Source organism: Theropithecus gelada, chromosome X (genome assembly GCF_003255815.1).
Source record: "Theropithecus gelada isolate Dixy chromosome X, Tgel_1.0, whole genome shotgun sequence".
NCBI classification, from domain to species: Eukaryota; Metazoa; Chordata; class Mammalia; order Primates; family Cercopithecidae; genus Theropithecus; species Theropithecus gelada.
Genome location: NC_037689.1, coordinates 80,445,109 through 80,463,411, shown reverse-complemented (window position 1 = coordinate 80,463,411; position 18,303 = coordinate 80,445,109). Strand labels below are relative to the sequence as shown.

The window sequence follows — 18,303 nt, the reverse complement described above, 5'->3', positions numbered from 1 at the left end:
ACAGACACATTGTTATTTGTCCAACTTTTACCATTTAACATGGGTTCCCATCATTTCACATAAATGCAGTATAAGTTAAATACTAAGTAATTATAAATGTAAGTGGGCTACTTATTCTTTTCAAAATACTTGATGCTGTGACTTAAGGTATTTCCAAGTTATAGGTATAAAGGAGAGCTTCTGATCTGAAGAAAGGCAAAAGTGAGAGTAACCTACAAAGTTTGCAGGGCAAATCCTTAGTTTTAAACATGTTACAATAACATGCTAGCATAGCGTTACTACTTATGTCATAGATTTAAGAGTACTCTCTTAATCTTGTCTTCTTTAAAATTTCACTTTAGTTTTTGTGAATTTTTTCCTCTGGTGGGAAGAGACCTTTAAAACATTTTAATTGAAGCCAATGAGGAAAATTAATTCATTTTACCTAAAGTATTTTTCCTAGTACTGCATGAATGATTTCATTTAAACTTTTATATAATAAGTAGCCAACGAAATCAGATTCAAAATTATAGTGCCTTGTGGAAGAATAATTAGTGGTGCAGTTATTTTATTAAAGCCAAAAATATTCCCAAGAGCACTCATTATTTTATCATCTCCATTCTTTTCTTGCCTGGTTTAATGTTTACTTCAAAAAGACAAATAATGAAATATTGCCAACTCTATGACTTTTTGAATGGAAAAGTTAAGCATTTTATTGATTCTGTTGGCAGTCACAAGTAGGTCAGAGCTTCACTTTAAACATTGCTTAGTTTATTGTTTGTCAAAGCAGATACAGTATTCACAAATGGTTTTCTATAAATTAAAAAAAAAGCTGATAGCATAAATTCCTTTTCTTAATTGTCATATCTTACTTTTAAAAGCTAAATCAGTAGCTCCTACCCATCCCTGTTATTTTTAAAGCCTCAGTATGAATTAATCATGTTTGAATTTCCCCTCATGTAAATACAGCTAATCTCAATTACTTAAGAACAGATTTTTTTTTTTTTTTTTTTGGTTTCTGTATTATCCAGGACTGTCCCTTTTTCTGATGACCTGTTTACACTTTGTCTATTTGTTAATACCTTCACCAGAAGGCCTGAAATAAGGAGAAACATTTTTTTTCAATTACTTGATTTTACTATCAATACTTTGAATAAAATATTCAATGGAAACTAAGATAATACTGATGCTCTGATCTCTGCTATCCTCCATTACTTTGGATAATTAAAAGCTCATAGTGAAGTTGAGGCATCAGTATATTCTAGTTCGCAAATCTGTCCATTTAAAAAATTTATTTAATATAGATTTATGAATTGTCATCCATGAGCCAAATACAGCCCACTCTGTTTTTAAACATTTTAAACAGTTTACCAGCATTTAAACATTGGAATATTTAAAATTCATGATATCCAGCCTCTTGTAAAATCTAAAGATCTGGCAATACTGGACCCACATGGCTATATGTCAGCAGTTGGCTCTGAGTGGTGGCTGCTTCCTTTAAGCAGAACATACATTCTCTGGTTCATCTTAGAAACCACCGATAGTTTACATTCTCTGCCTTGCTGTGTAAGCGTTATAGTTCACGGCCTCTGATTTTGTATGTGCCATGTTGTCAACACTATACTAGACCGCAAAACGTTAAGAACATGCTGGTAACCTTGGGCAAGTCACTGTTCTTTCTGTAGCCTCAAGTTTTCTCACCTATAAAATCGAGATACTACTAGTTACTTTTAACATGGTTTTATGATGAAATTTAAAGCAACTCAAAGATGTCTGTCTACATGAAAAAATATAAAATATAATTAAGAATTTTTATACATTCACTACTGATTTTCTAATCTGTAAAATAAGTTGAATAGACTACAGTAGTTTAATTGGAAGGATGATTTGCATTCGTATAGTTCACATCCCTTATTTTACCAGTGTGGGCATAAATCCAGAGAGGTGAAGTGACTTTCTCAGAGTCACATGGCAAATAGCCCAGCCACAAAAATAATCCTTGCTTTATTTTGTTTTTGTTTTTGTCTTTAACACTGCATTCTCTTGACTACATCGTGTTTCTTACATCAAATTGACTAGTCCTGAGACAAGAAATGTTCACATAAGTTGTATAATAAACAACCCACTGAATTTTAATTCTTTAGCAGTGAATAGAAAACCAAATAGTAAATATTTTAGTCTTTGTGGGCCAGAGGTCTCTGTTGCAACCACTTAACTATGGCATTGTCACATGTAAACAGCCATAACCATATGTAAGTGAGTGAACATTACTGTGTTCTCATAAAACTTTATTTACAAAAACAGGCAGCAAGCCAGATCTGGCCTATGGGCTGTTGTTTGACATCTTGCTATAGCCATCTCTAATTGGGTATCTAGCTTTATCGAAGTCATATCTCTGTTTGCTCACAAAATAAAATGGAAATAATAATGAAGATGCTATGTTAGCCAATTATTGAAAATGTTTCCAAGACAAGAATTTTTATGTAGATAGTCTGCCTTATAATTTTTTTGGCAGTATAATTCATGGGAATTTTCTCTAGCAAATTAGATGATAAAGAAAAGAAATATAGGTCAGAGTGCCTTGAGTTCCCCCTAATCTCTCTTGGCTCTGGTGGGATTTCACAGCTACATGATACATGAAATGAGGCTTTTCATTTACCTGTTCTTCTATCTATCACTGAACCAACTGTGGTATCATAGTCAGTTTCAGCCCCAGTCGTGCTGTCACTCAAAATTTGAAATTACTTTTATCCTTTCCTTTTTTGCTTTAATACTTATTAAATTGAGAGAGATGGTCAGAGGAAAGGACTACTTTCTGACTCATGACATGAATATGATGTTTCAGGAGATAGAGGTTGTAATTCACTGTCCTGATTGATTCTGTGTTTTTGTAGCTAATTATAAAAAGAAGGAAAAGCATATGATAGAAACAAATGCCCCATCCATACATTATGCCATTTGGAAAAGAAAATCAGTCTTTGCAATGAGAGACAAATAGTTCTGCCAAGAATTAAGCAAATTACATGTAATCTATGTGTAATTTAGGTCTTACATAAAATACGTTTTGTGCTCTTGGTCAAAGACAACATGCATAAAGCAAGTGCATTGAGTATTATAACTTGGTCATAGACTGCCTTTTCCTTACTATCTTTGAACCTTTAATTTATGTGTCAACATTGAGTCATTTGAGCCGTATATAAGAAAATGATGTTTATGGCATATTAATACTAAAAGCTGATAAGTTTGCTTTCTTTTTTGTTAGCTTTACTAGCTAATTGTATTGAATGTAGGATTTGTATCTGCTCTGCAGAAGTACAGTGATTGGTATTAAGCTAACTTTGATACTTTTCTGGTCAGCTTGAGAGTCAGCCATCTTACTTACAAAATAATTTATTGAGAAATAATTTACAGAACATAAAGTTAACTCATATTAAGAAAACAATTCATTGAATGTTAATGTACTTACAGAGTTGTGTAACTATCACCATAATCTAATTGTAGAACATTTCCATCATCCTAAGAGTAAACCTTGTGACCACTTTTAGTCACTCCCAATTTCCCTCCAATCCTTCCAGCCCTAAACAACCACTGGTCTACCTTCTCTCTTATATTCACATTTTTGAACATTTTATACAATATGTACTCTTTCAGGGCTTTTAAAACTGAGCATAATGGTTTTTTGTGGAAAAATACACATGACGTAAAATTTGCATTTTTAACTAAAGTGTATAATTCAGTGGCATTAACTACATTGACAGTATTATGCAACCATCCACTATCTAGTTTCAGAAATTTTTTATCACCTGCAAGGAAAATCCCATATCCATTAAGCAGCCATTTCTCATTTTCCTTCCCCTCAGTTAGGAAGTTAAGAAGTGTTTCCCTCTCTTCTGTATTTTACAAAAGTTTAAGAAGGATTGGTATTCTTCTTTTAAATATTTGGGAGAATTTTCTTTCTTTTGGACATATACCTAACAGTGACACCATCTGATCTTGGGATTTTTTTTTTCTTGATAGGTTTTTGATTACACATTCAATATTTACTTGTTATAGGTCTATTCAGGTTTTCTATTTCTACTTGAGTCAATTCTGGGAGTTTGTTCATTTCATCTAGGTTGTCTAGTTTGTTGGCCTATAATTATTTTTAGTATTCTCTTCTAATTTTTTTCTAAATTACTGTAAGAGTGATATGTAATGTCCCTATTTTCATTTCTGATTCTAGTCATCTCAGTCTTCTTTTTTGTCTTAATCCTTGTAGCTGAAAGTTTGTCAAATTTCTTTTCAAAGAAAAAACTTTTGGACTTGTTCATTTTCTCTATTGTTCTATTCTGTATTTCATTTCTCTCCACTCTGTTTTTTCCTTTCTTCTGCTATGTTTGGGTTTAGTTTGCTCTTTTTAGTTCCATAAGGTCTAAATTTAGGTTATTGATTTGAGATCATTCTTCTTTCTTAATGTAGGCATTTACTGCCCTCAGTGAATGTACATTGCTTACTCGCATTCTGAGATACTAGGAGTTGTGATTTCAATGTATGAATTTTGAGGGAATATAATTCAGCCCATAACACATAAGGAAGGACTTGTGCTATTTTGCTCATTTGTTTTCCATGTCGTATGTTTTTTGTTCCTCAATTCCTTCATTACTTATTTATTTTATGTTTAATTGAGGTTTTTTAGTGTACTGTGTACCTTATTTCCTTTTCTGTATCTTTTCAAGTTATTTTCTTAGTTGTTACAATTAACAACTTATAAAACACTAGTTTGAGTTAATATTACCTTAGCTTTAATAGTATGTAAATTCTACTGCTATATATATCCATACCTCCCATTTTATGTTGTTGTTATCACAAATTATATGTTATGTATTGTGTGTCCATTAACAGATTTATGATTATCATTTTCTCTTTTAATCATGCAGGAAAAAGAGTTCCAACCCCAAAATACAATATTGGCTTTTAAATATATTTGTGCAATTACCTTTACCATTTCTCTTTGTTTTATCATATGCCTCAAGTTATTGTCTAGTGTCTTTTCATTTCAGCCTAAGGATCTCTCTTTAGAACTTATTAAAAAGCTGTCCTAGGGGCCGGGCGCGGTGGCTCAAGCCTGTAATTCCAGCACTTTGGGAGGCCGAGACGGGCGGATCACGAGGTCAGGAGATCGAGACCATCCTGGCTAACACGGTGAAACCCCATCTCTACTAAAAATTACAAAAAACTAGCCGGGCGAGGTGGCGGGTGCCTGTAGTCCCAGCTACTCGGGAGGCTGAGGCAGGAGAATGGCATGAACCCGGGAGGCGGAGCTTGCAGTGAGCTGAGATCCGGCCACTGCACTCCAGCCTGGGTGACAGAGCAAGACTCCGTCTCAAAAAAAAAAAAAAAAAAAAAAAAGCTGTCCTAATAGTGATGAACTCCCTCAGCCCTTGATTGTCTGGGAATTTCTTCATTTCTTTTTTTTTTTTTTTTTTTTTTTTAGGAAGAATAATTTTGCTCGGTATAGAATTTTTGGTTGACAGAACTTGCTTGTTTGTTTTGTAATTTCTGCACTTTTAAATACTATATGCCATCCCATTGCCTCTGACCTTCAGGTTTCTGATGTGAAAAATAACTGTTAATCTTATGAAGAATCTCTTGTACTTAACAAGTCACTTCTTTCTTACTGATTTCAAGATTTCCCTCTTTGTTTTTTACTTTCAACAGTTTAATTATACTTTATCTTGGTATGGTTCACTTTGAATTTATCCTACTTGGAATTTATTTGGCTTCTTGAAATGTTTTTTTTCTATGTGCAGATTCCAATTAATATCTGGTGTCACTTGATGCCAGCCTGAAGAACTTCCTTTAGTATTTCACATAAACTGGGTCTGCAGGCCACAGATACTCTCAGTTTTTATTTAAGAATATCTTTATTTTGTCTTCACTTTTTAATATGCAATTTTTAATTAATAGATTTTTAAAACCAATTTTAGGTTTACAGGAAAAAAAATGAGCAAAAAGCACAGATTCCATAGACCCTGATTTCCTCTACTATTGAGATCTTACATTAGTGTGGTACAGTTGTTACAGTTGGTGAGCCAATGTTGGTATCTTATAATTAACTAAAGTCCATGGTTTACATTAGGCTTCACTCTTTGTGTTCTACATCCTATGGATTTTGGCAAGTGTATAATGATATTTTTCCATCATCACAGTATCATACAGAATAGCAGTTTCACTGCCCTAAAACTCCTTTATGCTACACCTATTTCATCCCACCCTCATATCCTGAGCAATCACCTAACATTTTATTGTCTCCATAGGTTTGCCTTTTCCAGAATGTCATATAAGTTGGAATTATATAGAATATATTAATATTGATTTCTTTCACTTACCAATATGCATTTAAGGTTCCTCCATGTCTTTTTCTGGCTTGATAGCTAATTTCTTTTTGTCACTGAATAATATTCCATTTTTGGGATTTGCCACAGTTTATCTATTCACCTGTTGAAGGATTTCTTGGTTGCTTCCAAGGTTTGGCACTCATAAATAAGACTGTTATAAACATTCAAGTACAGGTTTTTGAGTGGGCAGTTTTGAACTCATTTGATGATTGCTGGATCATATGGTAAGAGTATGTTTAGTTTTGTAAGAAACTGCCAAACTGTCTTGCAAAGTCGCTGTGCCATTTTGTATTCCCACCAGCAATGAATAAGACTTCCTATTGTTCTGCATCTTCATCAACGTTTGGTGTTGTCAGTATTGTGGATTTTGGCCATTCTAAAACGTAGGTAGTGATATCTCACTATTGTTTTAATTTCTAATTCTGCATAGTCATATGATATTGAGCAGCTTTTTACAAGCTTATTTTTCTTCTATGTATCTTCTTTGAAGAGGTTTCTGATCAGGCCTGTGACCCCCCTTTTTGTAGTGGCATGGGTACAGGATGGTTCCTGAAGGAAAAGAGGGCTTAGTGGCCTCCAAATTCCCTCACCCACCAGTTTCTGGAGGAGACTCTAGTGGGGTGAGGACTGAGGAGCCTATGCACACTTTTTCATAGGGATGTTTATGTTATTATTGTTGAGTTGTTAGAGAGTTATTTGTATACTTTGGATACCAGTCTTCTACAAAGTATGTGTTTTGCAAATATTTTCTCTCAGCCTGTGGTTTGTCTTTTTACTCTCTTAATAGTGTATTTTGTAGAGTGGAACATTTTAATTTTAATGAATTTCAACTTATTAATGTTTTCTTTTATGCATCTTGCTTTCTGGTGTTGTATGTAAGAATTTATTGCCAAACCCAAGGTCACCTAGATTTTGTTGTGTGTTATATTCTAGGAATTTTAAGAGTTTGGCATTTGTAAAAGGTGTAAGGTATGTGAATACATTCAGTTTTCCTTGCATGTTGATGTCCAGTTGTACCAGCACCATCTGTTGAAAAGACAACAATTTCCATTGAATAACCTTTTTGTCAGAGGTCTGTTTCTGGCTTCTCTATTCTGTTCCACTGAATAACTAATCAGTTCTTTCATCAATTCCGCACTGTCTTGATTACTGTAGCTTTATAGTAAGTCATGAGGTCAAGTAGTATCAGTCCTCTTTGTTCTCCTTAAATATTGTGTTGACTATTATGGATCTTTTACTTTTCCATATAAACTAAAGAAAACTTTAGAATCATTTTTTCAATAATCACAAAATATTGTGATTTTGTATTCTGAAACTTTACTGACTTTTTTTAAAATGAGTTCAAGGAGCCTTTTGGCAGAGTCTTTTGGGTTTTCTAGGTGTAGAATGATACCATCAGCAAAAAGAGGTAGTTTCACTTTTTTACCTATTTATGTGCCTTTTTTTTTCTCTCTTGACTGATTGTTCTGTCTAGGACTTCCAGTACTGTGTTGAATAGGAGTGGTGGGAGTGAGTATCCTTTTCTTGTTCCAGTTCTCAAAAAAGCTGGGAAATGGTTCCAGCTTTTGCCTGTTCTATATGATGTTAGCTATGGGTTTGCCATAGATGTCTCTTAACTATTTTGAGATATATTCCTTTGATGGCTAGTTTGTTAAGAGTTTTTATGAAGTGAAGTTGGATTTTATCAAAAGCTTTTTCTCTGTCTGTTGACAAGATTATATGGTCTTTGTTTTTAGTCCTGTTTATGTGGTGAATCACATTTACTGATCCGCATATGTTGAACCAACCTTGCATCCTAGGATTAAAGCCTACTCGATTGTGGAGAATTAATTTTTTGATGTGCTGCTGGATTCAGATTGCTAGTATTTGTTGGGGATTTTTGCATCTACATTCATCAGGGATGTTGGTCTGAAGTTTTTTTTCATTGTTTCTTTGCCATATTTTGGTATCAGGATGATGCTGGTTTATAGGACGAATTAAGGAGGAGTCTCTCTTCTATTTTTTGGAATAATTTCAGTATGATTGGTAATAGCTCTTCTTATGTCTGGTAGAATTCAGCTGTGAATCCATCTAGTTTACGGTTTTTCTTCATTGGTAGGTTTTTAATTGCTGTTTCAATTTTGGAACATGTTATTGTTCTGTTCAGGGTTTCCATTTTTTTTTCCTGATTCAATCTTGGGAGCCTGTGTGTTTGCAGAAATTCATTCATTTCCTCTAGATGTTCTAATTAGTATGCATAGAGGTGTTCATAATAGTGTCTGAAGATCTTTATGTTTCTGTGAGATTGGTTGTAATGTCTCCTTTGTCATTTCTCATTGTGCTTATTTGGATCATCTCTCATTTTTCTTTGTTAATTTAGCTGTCAATCTACAGATCTTGTTTATCCTTTCAAAAATCCAACTTTTGGTTTCATTGACCCTTTGTATGGATTTTGGGTCTCAGTTCTTTTCAGTGCTCCTCTGATTTTTGTTTTCTTCTGCTAGCTTTGTTAGTTTGTTTTTGTTTTTCTAGTTCCTCTAGGTGCAATGTTAGATTGATAATTTGAGATCCTTCTAAGTTTTGAATGTGGGCATTTGGCACTCTAAACTTTCCTCTTCATGCTGCTTTTGCTGCATCCTAGAGATTTTGTGTTTTGTGGATGATTGTCTTATATAGTATCATGGAGAGGTTCTCTGAATTTCTTGAATTTGCATATCAACCTCTAGCAAGATTAGGGAAATGTTCATGAACTGTATCCTCAGATATGTTTTCCATGTTGCTTACTCTGTCTCCTTCTGTCTCAGGAGTCCTAATATGTCATAGGTTTGGTCTATCTACATAACCCCCTATTTCTCAGAGACTTTGTTCCTTTTTTATAATTCTGTTTTCTTTACTTTTGTCTGACTGGCTTGATTCAAAACACCAGTCTTCAATCTTTGAAACTCTTCCTTGAGTTTGATATAATCTTGTTAATGCTTCTAATTTTATGTTGAAATTCCTGTAGTGAATTTTTCAATTCCAGAAGTTCAGTTTGGTTTTTTTTTTAAATATGATCAGGTCATCTTTCAACGTTTGGATAATTTTACTGGCTTCCTTGGTTTGGACTTCAACTTTTTCTTGAATCTCTTTGAACTTCTTTGCCATCCAGATTCTGAATTCTATGTCATTTCAGACATTCAAAACTGTTTAGAATCCATTGCTGGGGACATAGTGCAATCATTGGTAGGTAAGTAAACACACTGACTTTTTGAATTGCTGGAATTATTGCATTGATTTGTTTTTTCTGCTCTGAGGGTTCTTGTGTTTCTCATTTTGAAATTGCTGTTATTTGGATGGGACCTTTTTATTTTACAGGGTTTTTTTTTTCTCTTGAAGTTTTGACAAATGTTGTATACAGATGCTTTCCTTTGTTTTGTTTTGTTTTGTTTTGTTTTTTTGAGGCAGAGTCTCGCTCATTCACCCAGGTTGGAGTGCAAAGTCATGATCTCAGCTCACTGCAATCTCTACCTCCTGTGTTCAAGCAATTCTTCTGCCTCAGCCTGTCGAGTAGCTGGGATTACAGGCACCTGCCATCACGCCTGGCTAATTTTTGTATTTGTGTAGGGATAGGGTTTCACCATGTGGCCCAGGCTGGTCTTGAACTCCTGACCTCAGTCGATCCACCCACTTTCTTTTTGAGTACTTTCAGAGTGCCATGGTTCTATATGGGTTCCTTAGTTTTCTGCATTGGATTTCATAGGCATTGCATGCTGAAGGAATTTATTTTTGTTTGCTGGTATAATTCAGGTTGCAATCCAGTAGATAGAGTTTAAATGTAAGGGCCAGCAGATAGGATTTTACTCAGTAGTGTGTCTTTTTTGTATTTCAATGCGTATGCATTTAAAGTACGTAACTTGCAGGCCTCAATTACATTTATACTGTTGTGGAACCATTACCACTACCGATTTCCAGTTTTTTTTTCATTACCCCAAACAGGAACTCTGTAGCCATTAAGTAATAACTTCTCAATTCTTCCTTTCTTCATACTCTGCTAACTTCTAATCTTTCTGTCTCTACAAATTTGCCTATTCTAGATACCTCATGTAAGTGAAATAATGCCACATTTTTTCTTTTAGATTCAGCTTATTTCACATACCGTAAAGTCTTCAGAGTTAATCCATTTCATATTTCAGAATTTCATTCCCTTTTATGGCTTAATAGCATTCTATTTTGTGTAAATATCATAGTTTTGTCTAGCCACTTATTTATTGATGGACACTTGAGTTGTTTCCACCTTTTGGCTATTGGGAATAATGCTGTAGTAAACATTACTGTACAAGTGCCTGAGTCTTTGATTTCAGTTCCTTTGGGTATATATCTAGGAGTACAATTCTGGTCATATGGCAACTGTTTTGCTTTTTGAGGAACCACCATAACCTTTTCTTTTTTTTTTTTTTTTAATTATATTGAAGTTCTGGGATACATGGGCAGAACGTGCAGGTGTGTTACATGTGCCATGGTGGTTTGCTGCACCCATCAACCCATCATCTACATTGGGTATTTGTCCTAATGCTATCCCTCCCCTTTACTCCCACTCCCCAACAGGCCCCGTTGTGTGATGTACCCCTCCCTCTGCCCATATGTTCTCATTGCTCAACTCCCACTTATGAGTGAGAACATGCAGTGTTTGGTTTTCCATTCCTGTGTTAGTTTGCTGAGAATGATGGTTTCCAGCTTCACCCATGTCTCTGCAAAGGACATGAACTCATCCTTTTTTATGGCTGCATAGTATTCCAGAGTGTATATGTACCACATTTTCTTTATCCAGTCTAATATTGATGGGCATTTAGGTTGGTTTTAAGTCTTTGCTGTAGTGACTAGTGCTGCAGTAAACCTACAGGTGCGTGTGTCTTTGTAGTAGAATGATTTATAATTCTTTTGGTATATACCCAGTAATGAGATTGCTGGGTCAAATGGTATTTCTAGTTCTAGATCCCTGAGGAATCGCCACACTATCTTCCACAATGGTTGAACTAATTTATACTCCCACCATCAGTGTAAAAGTGTTCCTATTTCTGGACATCCTCTCCAGCATCTTTTGTTTCCTTTTTAATAATCGCCTTTCTAACTGGAGTGAGATGGTATCTTATTGTGGTTTTGATTTGCATTTCTCTAATGACCAGTAATGATGAGCTTTTTTTCATATGTTTGTTGGCCACAAGAATGTCTTCTTTCGAGAAGTGTCTGTTCATATCCTTTGCCCACTTTTTGATGGGGCTGTTTTTTTCTTGCAAATTCGTTTAAGTTCCTTGTAGATTCTGGATATTAGCCCTTTGTCCGATGGATACATTGCAAAAATTTTCTCCCATTCTGTAGATTCCCTGTTCACTCTGATGATGGTTAAACTTCTTAAGCTGATAAGCAACTTCAGCAAAGTCTCAGGATACAAAATCAACATGCAAAAATCACAAGCATTCCTATACACCAGTAATAGACAAACAGAGAACCAAATCACGAGCAAACTCCCATTCACAGTCGCTACACAGGGAATAAACTTAATAGGGATGTGAAGGACCTCTTTAGAGGGAGCTACAAACCTCTCCTCAAGGAAATGCGAGAGGACACAAACAAATGGAAAAACATTCCATGCTCATAGATAAGAAGAATCAATATTGTGAAAATAGCCATACTGCCCAAAGTAATTTATAGATTCAATGATATCCCCATCAAGCTACCATTGACTTTCTTCACAGAATTAGAAAAAACTACTTTAAATTTCATATAGAACTTAAAAAGAGCCCGTATAGTCAAGATAATCCTAAGGAAAAAGAACAAAGCTGGAGGCATCGCACTATCTGACTTCAAACTATATTACAAGGCTTCAGTAACCAAAGCAGTTTGGTACGGTACAAAACAGATGTATGGGCCAATGGAAGAGAACAGAGGCCTCAGAAATAATACCATACATCTACAATCATCTGATCTTTGACAAACTTGCCAAAAACAAGCAATGGGGAAAGGATACCCTATTTAATAAATTGTGTTAGGAAAACTAGCTAGCCATATGCAGAAAACTGAAACTGGACCCCTTTCTTATATCTTACACAAAAATTCAAAAATTAACTCAAGATGGATTAAAGATTTAAATGTAAGATACAAAACCATAAAAACTCTAGAAGAAAACCTAGGTAATACCATTCAGAACATAGGCATGGACAAAGACTTCATGACTAAAATACCAAAAGCAATTGCAACAAATGCCAAAATTGAAAAATGGGATGTAATTAAACTAAAGAACTTCTGCACACCACAGTCTTTTCCATGGGAGCTGTACCATTTTACATTCCTACCAACAATGCAGAAGAGTTCAGATGTATGCAGATCCTCATCAATGTGTGTTATTTTCTATTTTATTTATAACAGCCACCCAAATGAGCATAAAATGGTGTCTCATTGTGTTTTCGATATACATTTCCCTCATGATTCGTGATATTTAGTGTCTTTTCATTTGCTTGTTGAACATTTGTGTATCTTTTTTGAAGACATGTCTGTTCACATCCTTTGTCCATTTTCTCTCTAGGTTGTTTATTTGTTCTTAAGTTGTGGGTGTTTTTATATAATCTTGTTGTTAATCTCTTATCAAATATATAATTTATAAATAATTTCTACTGTTCTGTGGTTTGTCTTTTCACTCTCTTAATAGTGCCATGTGATGCACAAAATTGTTGATTTTGATGAAGTCCCGTTAAACTATTTTTCTTTTCTTGCCTGGGCTTCGGCATTATATCTTTTAAAATATATATTTTTATATAGTTTATATGTAAAACATAATTGTATATATACACTATAAGTTTTGGGATACATGTGCAGAATGTGCAGGTTTGTTACATAGGTATATATGTGCCATGGTGGATTGGTGCACCCATTGACCTGTAATCTACATTAGGTATTTCTCCTAATGTTATCCCTCCCCTAGCCCCCCACCTCCTGAGAGATCCTTGTGTGTGATGTTCCCCTCCCTGTGTCCATGTGTTCTCATTGTTCAACTCCCACTTATGAGTAAGAACATGCAGTGTTTGGTTTTCTGTTCCTGTGTTAGTTTGCTGAGAATGATGGTATCCAGCTTCATCCATGTCCCTTCAAAGAACATGAACTCATCCTTTTTCTATGGCTGCATAGTATTCCATGGTGTATATGTGCCACATTTTCTTTATCCAGAGTATCATTCATGGGCATTTGGGTTGGTTCCAAGTCTTTGCTGTTGTGAATAGTGCTGCAGTAAACATTTGTGTGCATGTGTCTTTATAGGAGAATGATTTATAAACCATTGGGTATATACCTAGTAATGGGATCACTGGATCAAATGGTATTTCTGGCTCTAGAGCCTTGGGCAATTGCCACACTGTCTTCCACAATGGTTTAACTAATTTACACTCCCACCAACAGTGTAAACGTGTTCGTATTTCTGGACATCCTCTCCAGCATCTGTTTCCTGACTTTTTAATGATCACCATTCTAACTGGCATGAGATGGTATCTCATTGTGGTTTTGATTTGCATTTCTCTAATGATCAGTGATGATGAGCTTTTTTTTTCATGTTTGTTGGCTGCATAAATGTCTTCTTTTGAAAAGTGTCTGTTCATATCCTTCACCCACTTTTTGGTAGGGGTTGGTTTTTTCTTGTAAATTTGTTTAAGTTTCTTGTAGATTCTGAAGATTAGCGCTTTTTCAGTTGGATAGATTGCAAACATTTTCTCCCAATCTGTAGGTTGCCTGTTCACTCTGATGATACTTTCTTTTGCTGTGCAGAAGCTCTTTAGTTTAATTAGATCTCAATTGTCCATTTTGGCTTTTGTTGCCATTGGTTTTGGTGTTTCAGTCATGAAGTCTTTGCCCATGCCTATCTCCTGAATGGTATCACCTAGGTTTTCTTCTAGGGTTTTTATGGTTTCAGGTCCTCCATTTAAGTCTTTACTCCATCTTGAGTTAATTTTGTATAAGGTGTAAGGAAGGGGTTCAGTTTCAGTTTTCTGCTTATGGCTAGCCAGTTTTCCCAACACTATTTATTAAATAGGGAATCCTTTCCCCATTGCTTGTTTCTGGCAGGTTTGTCAAAGATCAGATGGTTGTAGATGTGTGGTGTTATTTCTAAGGCCTCTGTTCTGTTCCATTGGTCTATATATCTGTTTTGGTATTAGTACAATGCTGTTTTGGTTACTATAGCCTTGTAGTATAGTTTGAAGTCAGATAGCATGATGCCTCCAGCTTTGTTCTTTTTGCTTAGGGTTGTCTTGGGTATATGGGCTGTTTTTTGATTTGATATGAATTTTAAAGTAGTTTTTTCTACTTATGTGAAGTTAATGGTCACTTGATAGGGATATCATTGAATCTATAAATTACTTTGGGCAGTATGGCCATTTCCACGATATTGATTCTTCCTATTTATGAGCATGGAATGTTTTTCCATTTGTTTTTGTCCTCTCTTGAGCAGTGGTTTGTAGTTCTTCTTGAAGAGGTCCTTCATGTCCCTTGTAAGTTGTATTCCTAAGTATTTTTTCTATTTGTATCAATTGTGAATGGGAGTTCACTCATTATTTGGCTCTCTGTTTGTCTATTATTGGTATATAGGAATGCTTGTGATTTTTGCACATTGATTTCGTATCCTGAGACTTTGCGGATGTTGCTAATTAGCTTAAGGAGATTTTGGGCTGAGATGATGGGATTTTCTAAATATACAATCATGTCGTCTGCAAACAGAGACTATTTGACTTCCTGTCTTCCTGATTGAATACCCTTTATTTTTTTCTCTTACCTGATTGCCCTGGCCAGAATTTCCAATACTATGTTGAATAATAGTTGAGAGAGGGCATCCTTGTCTTGTGCTTCTTTTCAAAGGCAATGCTTCCAGTTTTGCCCATTCAGTATGATATTTGCTGTGGGTTTGTCATAAATAGCTCTTATTATTTTGAGATGTGTTCCATTAATACCCAGTTTATTGAGAGTTTTTATCATGAAGGGTTGTTTAATTTTATCAAAGGCCTTTTCTGCATTTATTGAGATAATCTTGTGGGTTTGGTCAATGGTTCTGTTTATGTGATGGATTATGTTTATTCATTTGTGTATGTTGAACTAGCCTTGCATCTCAGGAATGAAACTGACTTGATCGTGGTGGGTAAGCTTTTTGATTTGCTGCTGGATTCGATTTGCCAGTATTTTATTGAGGATTTTCGCATCGATGTTCATCAGGGATATTGGGCTGAAATTTTCTCTTTTTTGTTTTGTCTCTGCCAGGTTTTGTTAACAGGATGGTGCTGGCCTCATAAAGTGAGTTAGGGAGGAGTCCTTCTTTTTCTATTGTTTGGAATAGTTTCAGAAGGAATGGTACCAGCTCCTGTTTGTACCTCTAGTAGAATTCAGCTGTGAATCCGTCTGGACCTAGGCTTTTTTCGGTTGGTAAGCTGTTAATTACTGCCTGAATTTCTGAAATTGCTATTGGTCTATTCAGAGATTCAACTTCTTCCTGGTTTAGTCTTGGGAGGGTGTATGTGTCCAGGAATTTATCCATTTCTTCGAGATTTTCTAGTTTATTTGCATAGAGGTGTTTATAGTATTCTCTGATGGTAGTTTATGTTTCTGTGGAATCAGTGGTGATATCCCTTTTATCATTTGTTAATGTGTCTATTTTCCTCTTCTCTCTTTTCTTTTTTATTAGTCTGACTAGTAGTCCATTTTGTTAACTTTTTCAAAAAAACAGCTCCTGGATTCATTGGTTTTTTGTTTTGTTTTTTTTTTTTTTTTTTTTTTTTTTTTTTTTTTTTTTTTTTTTTTTTGAAGGGTTTTTTGTGTCTCTATCTCCTTCAGTTCTGCTCTGACCTTAATTATTTCTTGTCTTCTGCTAGCTTTTGAATTTGTTTGCTCTTGTTTCTGTAGTTCTTTTAATTGTGATTTTAGGGTATCAATTTTAGATTTTTCCTGCTTTCTCTTGTGGGCATTTAGTGCTCTAAATTTTCCTCTAAACACTGCTTTAGTTGTGTCCCAGATATTCTGGTATGTCGTGTCTTTGTTGTCATTGGTTTCAAAGAACTTATTTATTTCTGCTTTAATTTTGTTATTTACCTAGTAGTCATTCAGGAGCTGGTTGTTCAGTTTCCATGTAGTTGTGCTGTTTTGAGTGACTTTGTTAATCCTAAGTTCTAATTTGATTGCACTGTGGTCTGAAAGATGTTTTGTTTGGATTTCCATTCTTTTGCATTTGCAAAGGAGTATTTTACTTCCAATTATGTGGTCAATTTTAGAGTAGGTGTGATGTGGTGCTGAGAAAAATATATATTCTGTTGACTTGGGGTGGAGAGTTCTGTAGATGTCTATTAGTTCTGCTTGATCCAGAGCTGAATTCAAGTCTTGAATATCCTTGTTAATTTTCTGTCTCGTTAATCTGTCTAATATTGACAGTGGGGTGTTGTTAAAGTCTCCCACTATTATTGTGTAGGAGTCTAAGTTTCTTTGTAGGTCTCTAAGAACTTGCTTTATTAATCTGGGCGCTCCTGTATTGGGTGCATATATATAGGATAGTTAGCTCTTGTTGTTGCATTGAACCCTTTACCATTTGTAATGCCCTTCTTTGTCTTTTTTGATCCTTGTCAGTTTAAATTCTGTTTTATCAGAGAATAAGATTGCACTTCCTGCTTTTTTTGGCCTTTCATTTACTTGGTAAATATTTCTCCATCCCTTTATTTTGAGACTGTGTGTGTCTTTGCACATGAGATGGGTCTTCTGAATACAGCACATGAATGGGTCTTTACTCTTTATCTAATATGCCAGTCTGTGTCTTTTAATTGGGGCATTTAGCCCGTTTACATTTAAGGTTAATATTGTTATGTGTGAATTTGCTTCTGTCATTATCATGCTATCTGGTTTTTTTGCCCATTAGTTGATGCAGTTTCTTCATAGTGTCAATGGTCTTTAAAATTTGATATGTTGTTGCAGTGGCTGTTACTGATTTTTCGCTTCCATGTTTAGTGCTTCCTTCGGGAGCTCTTGTAAGGCAGGCCTGGTGGTGACAGAATCTCTCAGCATTTACTTGTCTGTAAAGAATTTTATTTCTCCTTCACTTAGTTTGGCTGGACATGAAATTCTGGGTTGAAAATTCCTTTCTTTAAGAATGTTGAATATTGGACCCCACTCTCTTCTGGCTTGTAGGGTTTCTGCAGAGAGATCTGCTGTTAGTCGGATGGACTTCCCTTTGTGGGTAACCCGACTTTTCTCTCTGGCTGCCCTTAACATTTTTTTCTTCATTTCAACCTTGGTGAATCTGATGATTATGTGTCTTGGAGTTGCTCTTCTCCAGGTGTATCTTTGTGGTGGTCTCTGTATTTCCTGAATATGAATGTTGTCCTTGCTAGGTTGGGTAAGTTCTCGTGGCTTATATCCTGAAGGGTGTTTTTTTAACTTAGTTCCATTTTCCCTATCACCAATCAAATGTAGGTTTGCTCTTTTTACATAATCCCATATTTCTTGGAGGCTTTCTTCATTCCTTTTCATTCTTTTTTCTCTAATCATGTCTTCATGCTTTATTTCATTAAGTTGATCTTCAGTCTCTGATATTCTTTCTTCCGCTTAATTGATTCAGCTATTGATACTTGTGCATGCTTCACGAAGTTCTCGTGGTGTGTTTTTCAACTCCATCAGCCCATTCATCTTCTTCTCTTAGCTGGTTATTCTAGTTAGCAATTCCTCTAATTTTTTTTCAAGGTTCTTAGCTTCCTTGATTGGGTTAGAATATGCTTCTTTAGCTCAGCAGAGTTTGTTATTACCCACCTTCTGAAGCCTAGTTCTGTCAATTTGCCAAACTTATTCTCTGTCCAGTTTTGCTCCCTTGCTGGTGAGGAGTTGTGATCTTTTGGAGGAGAAGAGACATTCTGGTTTTGGGAATTTTCAGCCTTTTTGCACTCATCTTTTCTCATCTTCATGGATTTATCTACCTTTGGCC

General features: G+C 35.2%; 1 protein-coding gene across 4 annotated transcripts in view; it reads left to right on the top strand.

The window, feature by feature from the left end:
* CHIC1 (cysteine rich hydrophobic domain 1) overlaps window positions 1-18,303 on the top strand; it is a 136,902-nt gene that overhangs the window by 21,867 nt on the left and 96,732 nt on the right. The window lies entirely within an intron of this gene.